Genomic DNA, 12558 nt, shown 5'->3' with positions numbered 1-12558 from the left:
TGGTTTCCCTCAATGACTTTTTTGTTATGCTTTGTTGAACAAACTGTTTTGGTCTTTTTTAATTATAAAGTAAATGACTAAGTTAGTATTTTGTCAAAGGAAGGTTTATTTGTGCAGTGCATGTGCTTTAAGGTTGCATAATCAGTTGAAGACCAACCATTACAGTGCATTCGGAAAGATTTCAGACCCCTTCACTTTTTCCACATTTTGTTACGACACAGCCTTGTTCTAAAATTAGGTAAATACTTTTTTTTTACACATTTATTAAACCTTAACAGACCTTATTCATACCTTTTGCAAAAGACTTGATATTGAGCTCCGGTGCATCCTGTTTCCATTGTTTCTACAACTTGGACTCCACATGTGGTAAATAAAATTGATCGAACATGATTTGGAAATGAGCACACACCTGTCTATATAAGGTCCTACAGTTGACAGTGCATGTCAGAGCAAAAACCAAGCCATGTGGTCGAAGGAATTGTCCGTAGAACTCCGAGACAGGATTGTGTCGAGGCACGGATTTTTCAGAAGGACCACCATATCTGCAGCACTCCACCAATCAGGCCTTTATGGTTGTGGCCAGAAGGAAACCACTCTAAAAGGCACATGACAGCCTGCTTGGATTTTGCCAAAATGCACCTGAAGGACTCAAAACCAAAATTGAACACTGGCCTGAATGCTAAGCGTCACGTGGGGGGGGGGGCAGGCAGGCAGGCAGTACCAATACCATTCTACGGTGAAGCGTCGTGGCAGCAGCTTGCTATGGGGATGTTTTTAAGCGGCAAGGATGAGGAGACTAGTCAGGATCGAGGGAAATGTGAACGGAATAAAGTACAAACAGCCAAAAGTTGACAAATATTCATTTTCACGTCTGCTGCCTCAGTGTCTTTAGATATTTTTGTCAGATGTTACACTGAGGTATAATTACAAGCATTTCATAAGTGTCAGGCTTTTATTGACAATTACATGAAGTTGATGCAGACTCAATATTTGCAGTGTTGACCCTTCAAGATCTCTGCAATCTGCCCTGGCATGCTGTCAATGAACTTCTGGGCCACACCCTGACTGATGGCAGCCCATTCTTGCATAATCAATGCTTGGAGCTTGTCAGAATTTGTGAGTTTTTGTTTGTCCACCCGCCTCTTGAGTTTTGACCACAAGTTCTCAATGGGATTAAGGCCTGGGAGTGTCCTGGCCATGGACCCAAAATATCAATATTTTGTTCTCCGAGGCACTTAGTTATCACTTTTGCCTTATGGCAAGGTGCTCCATCATGCTAAAGGCATTGTTTGTCACCAAACTGTTTCTGGATGGTTGGGAGAAGTTGCTCTCGGAGGTGTTGGTACCATTCTTTATTCATGGCTGTGTTCTTAGGCAACATTGTGAGTCCAGTCCCTTGGCTGAGAAGCAACCTCAAGCATGAATGGTCTCAGGATGCTTTACTGTTGGCATGACACAGGACTGATGGTAGCGCTCACCTTGTCTTCTCCGGACAAGCTTTTTTCCGGATGCCACAAACAATCAGAAAGGGGATTCATCAGAGAAAATGACTTTACCCCAGTCCCCAGCAGTCCAATCCCTGTACCTTTTGCAGAATATCAGTCTGTCCCTGATGTTTTTCCTGGAGAGAAGTGGCTTTTTTTGCTGCCCTTCTTGACACCAGGCCATCCTCCAAAAGTCTTCACCTCACTGTGCGTGCAGATGCGCTCACACCTGCCTGCTGCCATTCCTGAGCAAGCTCTGTACTGGTGGTGCCCTGATCCAGCAGCTGAATCAACTTCAGGAGACAGTCCTGGCGTTTGCTGGACTTTCTTGGGCACCCTGAAGCCTTCTTCACAACAATTGAACCACTCTCCTTGAGGTTCTTGATGATCTGATAAATGGTTGATTTAGTTGCAATCTTACTGGCAGCAATACCCTTGCCTGTGAAGCCCTTTTTGTGCAAAGCAATGATGACGGCACATGTTTCCTTGTAGGTAACCATGGTTGACAGAGGAAGAACAATGATTCCAAGTACCACCCTCCTTTTGAAGGTTCCAGTCTGTTATTCGAACTCAATCAGCATGGCAGAGTGATCGCCAGCCTTGTCCTCGTCAACACTCACACCTGTGTTAACGAGAGAATCACTGACATGATATTAGTTGGTCCTTTTGTGGCAGGGCTGAAACGCAGTGGAAATGTTTTTTGGGGATTCAGTTAATTTGCATGGCAAAGAGGGACTTCATCTGATTCATCTGATCACTCTTCATATCATTCTGGAGGCAGCAGACTTTGTGAAAATTAATATTTGTGTTCATTCTCAAAACATTTGGTCACAACTGTACATGCCACCATTGACTGAGGCTGGCACTAAAACCACACTCAATGAGCCGTAAGCAAACAGGAAAACGCTCATCCAGTGGTGGCGCTCCTAGTGGCCAGGGACTTAAATCAGTTTTACCTCATTTCTGTCAGCATGTTAAATGTGCAACCAGAGGGAAAACATTTCTAGACCACCTTTACTCCACATGTACAAAGCTCTCCCTCGCCCTCCATTTGGCAAATCTGACCATAACTCTATCCTCCTGATTCCTGCTTACAAGCACAAATTAAAGCAGGAAGCACCAGTGACTCGGTCTATAAAAGAAATGGTCAGATGAAGCAGATGCTAAACTACAGGACTGTTTTGCTAGCAGAGACTGGAATATGTTCCGGGATTCTTCCGATGGCATTGAGGAGTACACCTCATCAGTCACTGGCTTTATCAATAAGTGCATCGAGGACGTAGTCCCCACTGTGACTGTACGTACATACCCCAACCAGAAGCCATGGATTACAGGCAACATTCGCACTGAGCTAAAGGGTAGAGCTGCCACTTTCAAGGAGCGGGACTCTAACCCGAAAGCTCATAAGAAATCCCCCTGACGAACCATCAAACAGGCACAGCGTCAATACAGGACTAAGATCAAATCGTCCTACACTGGCTCCGACACTCGTGGCAGGGCTTGCATACTATTACAGACTACAAACAGAATCACAGCCGAGAGCTGCCCAGTGACACGAGCCTACCAGACGAGCTAAATAACTTCTATGCTCGCCTCGAGGCAAGTAACACTGAAACATGCATGAGAGCATCAGCTGTTCCGGACGACTGTGTGATCACGCTCTCTGCAGCTGATGTGAGTAAGACCTTTAAACAGGAAAACATTCACAAGCCCACTGGGCCAGACTGATTACCAGGATGTGTACTTCGAGCATGTGCTGACCAACTGGCCGAGTCTGTAATACCAACATGTTTCAAGCAGACCACCATAGTCCCTGTGCCCAATAACACTAAGGTAACCTGCCTAAGTGACTACTGACCTGAAGCACTCACGTCTGTAGCCATGAAGTGCTTTGACAGGCTGGCTCACATCAACACCATTATCCCAGAAACCCTAGACACACTCCAAATAGCATACCGCACCAACAGATCCACAGATGATGCAATCTCTATTGCACTCCACACTGCCCTTTCCCACTTGGACAAAAGGAACACCTATGTGAAAAATGCTATTCATTGATAACAGCTCAGCATTCAACACCATAGTGCTCTCAAAGCTCATTACTAAACTAAGGACCCTGGGACTAAACACCACCTCCCTCTGAAACTGGATCCTGGACTTCCTGATGGGCCGCCCCCCCAGGTGGTAAGGGTAGGTAACAACACATCCACCATGCTGATCCTCAACACGGGGGCCCCTCAGGTTGTGCGTGCTCAGTCCCCTCCTGTACTCCCTGTTCACTCATGACTGCACGGCCAGGCACGACTCCAACACCATCATTAAGTTTGCTGATGACAACAATGGTGGCCTGATCACCGACAACAATGAGACAGACTATAGGGAGGAGGTCAGAGACCTGACCATGTGGTGCCAGGACAACAACCTCTCCCTCAATGTGATCAAGACAAAGGAGATGATTGTGGACTACAGGAAAAGGAGGACCGAGCACGCTCCCATTCTCATCAACGGGGCTGTAGTGGAGCAGGTTGAGAGCTTCAAGTTCCTTGGTGTCCACATCACCAACAAACTAACATGGTCCAAGCACACCAAGACCGTTGTGGAGAGGGCACAACAAAACCTATTCCCCCTCAAGAGACTTTAGAATTTAGTTCATGGGTCCTCAGAACATCAAAAGGTTTTACAGCTGCACCATCGAGAGCATCCTGACGGGTTGCATCATTGTCTGATATGGAAACTGCTCGGCCTCCGACCGCAAGGCACTACAGAGGGTAGTGCGTACAGCCCAGTACATCACTGGGGCCAAGCTTCCTGCCATCCAGGACCTCTGTACCAGACGGCGTCAGAGGAAGGCCCTAAAAATTGTCAAAGACTCCAGCCACCCTAGTCATAGACTATTGTCTATACTACCGAATGGGAAGCGGTACCGGAGCGCCAAGTCTAGGTCCAAGAGGCTTCTAAACAGCTTCTACCCCCAAGCCGTAAGACTCCTGAACACCTGATCAAATGGCTACCCAGACTATTTGCATTGCCCCCCCCCACGCTCTTCTGTTACTCTTTTATTATCTATGCATAGGTCACTTTAATAACTAACTACATGTACATCATTATCTCAATTACCTCGACACCGGTGCCCCCCGCACATTGACTCCGTACCGTTACCCCCTTTATATAGCCCCGTTATTGTTATTTACTGCTGCTCTTTAATTATTTGTTATTTTTATCTCTTACTTTTTCAGGGATTTTCTTCTAAGTATGATTTTAGCCTTCTAAGTGAGATAATGGCGTTTCATATAAACCTGGGCCCAGTCAGTAACCATGCCCACGTGAGCCCAGACATTGTGTTGGCGTGATGGAACGCCCCAAAGACCAGAGTGCTTAAAAGGACTTGCTAACGAAATTTACATTAGACCAAAACATGCCGGGTTGCTGCCGGCGTGCAAAGTGATCCTAGCTGTACCCTGAATAATCAACCATTGAGACCAGAGAACGTGAGGCCGAGGTCCACACATTGAAATGGTTAGAACCTTTCTAAAAACCAGACCAAAACATGAAACTTTGCATGTAAAGTAGCCTAGGACATTCAACCAAAGATGAGAGGGAAGGACAGATCCCTCTGAACACCATGTGGTACACCTGAAGTAACCATTCTACAGAACACTCCAGAACAGAAGAAAGCCTACAACTAGGAAGGACATTGTGACCTCTGGTGGACAACCAGAGACTTACATTGAAGCACTTCCCATAGACGGATCGAGTGGTTTCAACAGACGACAGAGAAAGACATCTACGTGTAAATATATATTGCATTTCTTTTTCCGAATTGAGTGGTCGTTCATGTGCAAAGTATTCATATTTCTTTCCATGAGCGTAGCTTCCAAATGTGTGTGAAAAGTTGGCTCTTTGTCTCTCCCTCTCCTTGCATACCCCTCCCCTTTCCATTGCGTAACCAATCGGTCATGCTTTTGTTAGTCCACTAGGGACCTGTTTTCATTGTATTATGTATTTAATCAATAACCTATGCTGTGTGTGTTTACATATTCTGTGTGATTTAGTTAGTTAGTTAGTTAATAAATAATTAAGCCAATTTGTGTATCGTTGATTCGTCACTTAGGTTAGGGTTATGCAGATATCCAAGGTTTATGCAACGTTCAGAATGAGACTGGTGAGCTAATAATTTATAATTGACTGTTATTTATGTAAGAGATCTTTAGAGTTTAAGTCGGGAGATAGTAACTTGGTAAACAACTGTTCCCGTGATGCCCCAAATTCCTAATGAGTTAATTGTTACATGATTAATTTAAACATGGTATGTAATTATTCGATAAAAAGCAGTCATCACATTAATGATAGTCACGTCAACAGACAGGTGTGCCTATACAAATAATGTCCAATCAATCAATTGTATTTACCAGAGGTGGACTCCAATAAAGTTGTAGAAACATCTCAAGGATGAGATCTATGGAAAAAAGGATGCACCTGAGCTCAATTTTGAGTCTCATAGCAAAGGGTCTGAATACTTATGTAAATACGTTTTATTTTAATGCATGCCAATTATTGACTCATGAGCCAATGCACTTTGCGTCTAAAGGTCTATATCCAGAAAACAACTAGCCAACAACAGCCCTGACTGACAGTTTGACTACCTTCATAAAAGTGACATTTAGGTCAAAGTTTTGACCTTCTAACAGTTGTGGGCTCCGGTTACCTTTTGGCCCAAACAGCTTATACCAGTGTTTCTCAAACTACTCTTTAGAGTACATCCAACTGTTCCAGTTAATAGCGCCTCTGCCTCTCTGCACCTCTGCCTCTCTGCGCCTCTGCCTCTCTGCACCTCTGCACCTCTGCCTCTCTGCACCTCTGCCTCTCTGCGCCTCTGCACCTCTGCTTCTCTGCACCTCTGCCTCTCTGCGCCTCTGCCTCTCTGCACCTCTGCCTCTCTGCACCTCTGCCTCTCTGCACCTCTACCTCTCTGCGCCTCTGCCTCTCTGCGCCTCTGCGCCTCTGCACCTCTGCCTCTCTGCACCTCTGCCTCTCTGCACCTCTGCCTCTCTGCGCCTCTGCCTCTCTGCGCCTCTGCCTCTCTGCGCCTCTGTCTCTCTGCGCCTCTGCCTCTCTGCGCCCCTGCCTCTCCGCCTCTCTGCACCTCTGCCTCTCTGCGCCTCTGCCTCTCTGCACCTCTGCCTCTCTGCGCCTCTGCCTCTCTGCCTCTCTGCACCTCTGCCTCTCTGCACCTCTGCCTCTCTGCACCTCTGCACCTCTGCCTCTCTGCGCCTCTGCACCTCTACCTCTCTGCGCCTCTGCCTCTCTGCGCCTCTGCACCTCTGCCTCTCTGCACCTCTGCCTCTCTGCACCTCTGCCTCTCTGCACCTCTACCTCTCTGCGCCTCTGCCTCTCTGCGCCTCTGCACCTCTGCCTCTCTGCACCTCTGCCTCTCTGCACCTCTGCCTCTCTGCGCCTCTGCCTCTCTGCGCCTCTGTCTCTCTGCGCCTCTGCCTCTCCGCCTCTCTGCCTCTCTGCACCTCTGCCTCTCTGCACCTCTGCCTCTCTGCGCCTCTGCACCTCTGCGCCTCTGCCTCTCTGCACCTCTGCCTCTCTGCACCTCTGCCTCTCTGCACCTCTGCCTCTCTGCGCCTCTGCCTCTCTGCACCTCTGCCTCTCTGCGCCTCTGCCTCTCTGCGCCTCTGCACCTCTGCCTCTCTGCGCCTCTGCACCTCTGCCTCTCTGCACCTCTGCCTCTCTGCGCCTCTGCACCTCTGCCTCTCTGCACCTCTGCCTCTCTGCGCCTCTGCCTCTCTGCGCCTCTGCCTCTCTGCGCCTCTGTCTCTCTGCGCCTCTGCCTCTCTGCGCCTCTGCCTCTCCGCCTCTCTGCCTCTCTGCACCTCTGCCTCTCTGCGCCTCTGCCTCTCTGCGCCTCTGCACCTCTGCGCCTCTGCCTCTCTGCACCTCTGCCTCTCTGCACCTCTGCCTCTCTGCACCTCTGCCTCTCTGCGCCTCTGCCTCTCTGCACCTCTGCCTCTCTGCGCCTCTGCACCTCTGCCTCTATGCACCTCTGCGCCTCTGCCTCTCTGCGCCTCTGCCTCTCTGCACCTCTGCCTCTCTGCACCTCTGCCTCTCTGCGCCTCTGCCTCTCTGCCTCTCTGCACCTCTACCTCTCTGCGCCTCTGCCTCTCTGCACCTCTGCCTCTCTGCGCCTCTGCCTCTGCGCCTCTGCCTCTCTGCGCCTCTGCCTCTCTGCCTCTCTGCACCTCTGCCTCTCTGCACCTCTGCCTCTCTGCGCCTCTGCCTCTCTGCTCCTCTGCCTCTCTGCGCCTCTGCCTCTCTGCGCCTCTGCCTCTCTGCGCCTCTGCCTCTCTGCGCCTCTGCCTCTCTGCACCTCTGCACCTCTGCGCCTCTCTACCTCTCTGCACCTCTGCCTCTCTGCACCTCTGCCTCTCTGCACCTCTGCCTCTCTGCGCCTCTGCCTCTGCGCCTCTGCCTCTCTGCGCCTCTGCCTCTCTGCACCTCTGCCTCTCTGCACCTCTGCCTCTCTGCACCTCTGCCTCTCTGCGCCTCTGCCTCTCTGCGCCTCTGCCTCTCTGCGCCTCTGCCTCTCTGCCTCTCTGCACCTCTGCCTCTCTGCGCCTCTGCTCCCTTGGATTCCCCTCCGGACCTGTTTACCCTGTCCCAACCCAGCACACTCCAACCTCAGCCTCCACATCTGGTTTCCTACAACTCATCCAAGCTTCCCCGGATCTGCACTCCATATCTCCTTGTGTTACATAAATACCTTGGTTCATTCATCTCTGTTTCCTCGTCTGAGTCTGCTCTTGGGTCCCCCTGTTCTGCTCCGCTTAACAGTGGCTTCTGCATTATGTCACATGGATGACGCTGGAGAGACGAAGAAGGTAGGGGGAGTAAAACATTTAATAAATAACGAACATGGAACAAAAAAGGAACAGCATCAGCAAACAGGTGACACAAAGAAAAGACAATCAATGCATCAGCAGGGAACAGAGCAGGGGAACTGACAAATACAGGGGAGGTAATAAACAGGTTCTGAGTGAGTCCAGGAGAATACAATATCGCTGATTGATGATGGCAGGAGTGCGTGATGCAGGGCAGCCTGGCGCCATCGAGTGCCAGGGGGGTAGAGCGGGAGCAGACGTGACAGTACCCCCCCTCTAGAACAGCTAGATTCAGGCAAGAGTGTCACCGGGCAGTATTGAATGTGTCACTGTCAGTCACCTTGATTACTCAAAATTATCTTTACCTGTGCACCTACGTTGTAAAAATTTCATTCATAGGCTGGGTTGTAGCAACCTCATGATGGGTACCGGGAACATTTGAGTATCATTTAGTAGACTTAACCTATCGATGTTTCATTGCCCAGGGTGAATGGAATATGTATGACACTCATCCAATATCTGTAATAGAAATAAGGCCATGCTCATAAAAAATCATCATCCTCCCTCATCTTAAACGGCACTGACTGCCACTGAACCTGACCACAACCTGACCACAAAGTCACAAAAAATGCTGATCTCCAGAAGACACAGGTGTAGACAATATGAGAGCCAGTCATCCCTCTGAAGTTCTTTACCAGGTCTTATTCTGTCCTCTAGTCAGTTATCTACAGTACTTGACCCATAATATCACACCATTAAGCCCTTTACAACCTGCTACCGCCTGGACGGACGCACGCACAAACATACAGGGAGAGAACATTCAAGAATAGCAAAGCACCCTTTACTGGCTCAAACAGCCGACCAATCAACATGTTACCAACCGTTGGGGGTGGGGGTGGGGGGGATGGGGGGGGGGGCTCACGGAAACGGCTCTGGGTCCGCATAGACCGGGTAGTGTGGACCCCTGGCTCTCTTTCCCAAACACCACCATCTTCAGGAGGAGCCCACCGGCACAGACGGGGAAGCAAGGCTCCACTTCCCCCAGAAGCAGACGAGGGCAAGCTGATGGAGCCTTTTGCTGTGGTGGGCCGGACCTGTGTTGGGGACATTTGTCATGCCCCTGTCACTGTGGAGGGGGTGCCCTGCTCTGCCCTGGTGGACACTGGGTCCACACTAACCCTGGTGAGGCCGGATATTGTGCCAGGTTGGACTCAGTTTGAGTCCACAACTGTGCAGCTCCACACAGTCCACAGGTGAGCTAGCACCCATGAAAGGGAAGGGACTAATGACTCTGACAGTAGGGGGCAGGTCTGTGCATCATCCTGTGTGGGTGGCGGCTGTGCAGGACCCTTGTATCCTGGGGTTGGACTTTCTTAGGACACAGGCTGCCAGTTAGACCTGAATGGGGGCACCCTAAGCTTCCAGGGAGGGCCGGCAGTCACCATGCCCCCTCCCCGAATGTCACATTCACTCAACCCAACAAACCCTTTACTCCAACAGTTAAAGCAGCAGAGACCCATGGCTGCCCCCCCCCCCCCTCCCCCACAGCCCCTCCCCCACAGCCCCCCCCCACAGCCCCTCCCCCACAGCCCCACTTTCCCCAGCCCCTCTGTCACCTATGGCTGTGTGTTACATTCCCCCAGCTACCTCCACGACACATCCATCCGTGAGCCCGGGCCTCGACCCCCCCAGCCCAGCTACCCCAGATGGGAGAGTAGAGGACACTGTCTGCAGTGAGGGAGATATGGGGGAGGAACTGTGTTGGTCTTGACCCCGAGCAGCAGGAACGATTGTGGCAGTTGTTGTTTGAATTCAGAGACAGCTTTGCGCTGAGTTAGGAAGAGGTGGGTCAGACTCATCTGGTGCAGCCTGAGATCGACAGGTGATGCTCGGCCCATCAAGATGCGTCCCCGCCGTATCCCGCTGGCACGCCAGGAGGCGGCAGACAAGGCTGTGTTGGAGATGCAGCGGGCAGACTTCAACGAGCCCTCAGACAGCCCCTGGGCGGCACCAGTCGTCATGGTTCCTAAGAAAGCTGAGGTTCTGTGCAAACTACAGGCGGCTGAATGAGGTAACCAGGAAGGACTCATACCCCATACCCCGTATCGATGAGTCGCTGGACCTGGTTAGGGGGTCCTCCTGGTTCTCCTCACTAGACCTCAGCAGTGGCTACTGGCAGGTGCCCCTCTCCCCAGAGGCCAGAGCCAAAACTGTGTTCTCCACCAACAGAGGACACTGGCAGTTCAAGGTCCTGTGCTTCGGCCTGCGCAACGCTCCAGCTACTTTTGAGTGTTTGATTGACAGGGTGCTGGATGACATCCTCTGACAGCAGTGTCTGGTATACCTCGATGACATCCCGGCCCATGGCAGCTCCTTCCAATCAGCCCTGGGGGCGCTACGGCGTGTGCTGGAGCGGGTGGCTGCTGCAGGTCTGAAGCTCCACCCCGAGAAGTGCCACTTCATGAGGAGAGAGGTGTCCTGCTTGGGCCACCGAGTGGGGAAGGAGGGGATCAGCACCATGGAGGACAAGGTGGGGGTTGTCAGAGACTGGCCCACCTCCACCGACCAGCATCAGCTGGAGAGATTCCTGGGCCTGGCCATGTACTACAGGAGGTTTGTACGGGGCTTCTCAAACGTCGCTGCTCTCCTGAACCGCCTGCTGCCACAGGACAAGGCCTTCACTTGGACCGTGGAGTGTGAGGAGGCCTTCAACACCCTCAAACGTGCACTGATCGGGGCCCCCGTGCTCGCCCCCCTGACCTCACCTTGCCCTTATCCTGGACACAGACACAAGCAATGTGGGCATGGGTGGGGTGCTGGCTCAGGTGGGGCCAGAGGGGGAGAGAGTGGTGGCGTACTTCAGCAAAACATTTGACAAACATGAGCGCCGCTACTGTGTCACCTGGCGGGAGCTCCTTGCTGTTGTGGCGTCCATCAAACACTTCAAGTACTACCTGGGTGGCCCGCCCTTTACTTTACTGTACGGACTGACCACTCTGCTCTCCAGTGGCTCATGTCTTTCAGAGAGCCAGAGGGGCAGGTGGCACGCTGGTTGGAGGAGCTTCAGCCGTACGACTTAACAGTGGTGCACAGGGCAGGGGCACGCCATTCCAACGCCGACGCCATGTCCCGTCGGCCCTGTATTGCAGACGGGTTCCGCCACCGTGAGCGGAGAGAGGGACGTGAGAGAGAGCTGTGTGCAGAGGGGGTCTGTGCCACAGTGTGTCGGGCGAGCGGGCCTGTCTGCTGTGAGCTGCAGACTGTCGATGTGGCTGAATGGGGGCAGAAGCAGGGACGGGACACAGACCTACAGCCAGTGTTAGAGTGGGTAGAGGCGCAGCTGAGGCCACCGTGGGAAGAGGTGGCAGCGCTCTCACTCGCGACCAAAGGGTTGTGGTCAAAGTTTGAGAGATGGCTGATGGCGTGCTACAGTGGGCATGGAAGGAGTCAGCTACAGGAGAGGAGAGGTGGCAGGTGGTGGTCCCAAAAGCACTGCGGGAGGCTGTGCTCCAGAGCACTCATGGGGGGGGGGGGGGGGGGGGGACTGGACACTTTGGGGTCACAAAAACACTCCACCGCCTCCGTCAGGAGTTTTACTGGGTGCAGCACAAGAGGGATGTGGAGGACTTTTGCCGCCACTGTGACAACTGCACAGCGAGAAAGGATCCCCCAGGCCGCTCTCATGCTCAGCTCCAACAGTTCCCAGTGGGGGCTCCCATGGAGAGGGTGAGAGTGGATGTAGTTGGGCTGTTCCCCACCACAGACAGTGGAAACCCCTTGGTGCTCATAGCCATGGACTATTGGCCCGAGGCCTATGCTCTGCCTGACCAGGAGGCAGAGACCATCGTCGACACTCAGCGGGGATGTAATGGAGCATTGGAAGTTAAGACCAGGTTTAGCCGTTGTTCTCTCTCTTACGTCTGGCCTTCACAAGAGAAGGTCACAGTGGTTTTATTGGGTGTCCATTTATTTGGCGTGGGCTACGGCCAAACAGCAGCCTGTGTGAAGTTGGGTTAATAAACCGTAAATTCGTAAACTCAATCCTCTGTCTGGACAATTGTTCCTTTATGATCTAGCCAGGTCATTACAATACATAAAAAAGTATAACTTTAAATGCAAATGTTTAATAGCATTATTTTTCATAACAAACCAATGCATTTTTTATATACATTGTGGTTAAAGTAGAGTAT

Source organism: Oncorhynchus kisutch, linkage group LG13, assembly GCF_002021735.2.
Source record: "Oncorhynchus kisutch isolate 150728-3 linkage group LG13, Okis_V2, whole genome shotgun sequence".
Taxonomy (NCBI): Eukaryota; Metazoa; Chordata; class Actinopteri; order Salmoniformes; family Salmonidae; genus Oncorhynchus; species Oncorhynchus kisutch.
Note: the sequence above shows the minus strand (reverse complement) of the source record.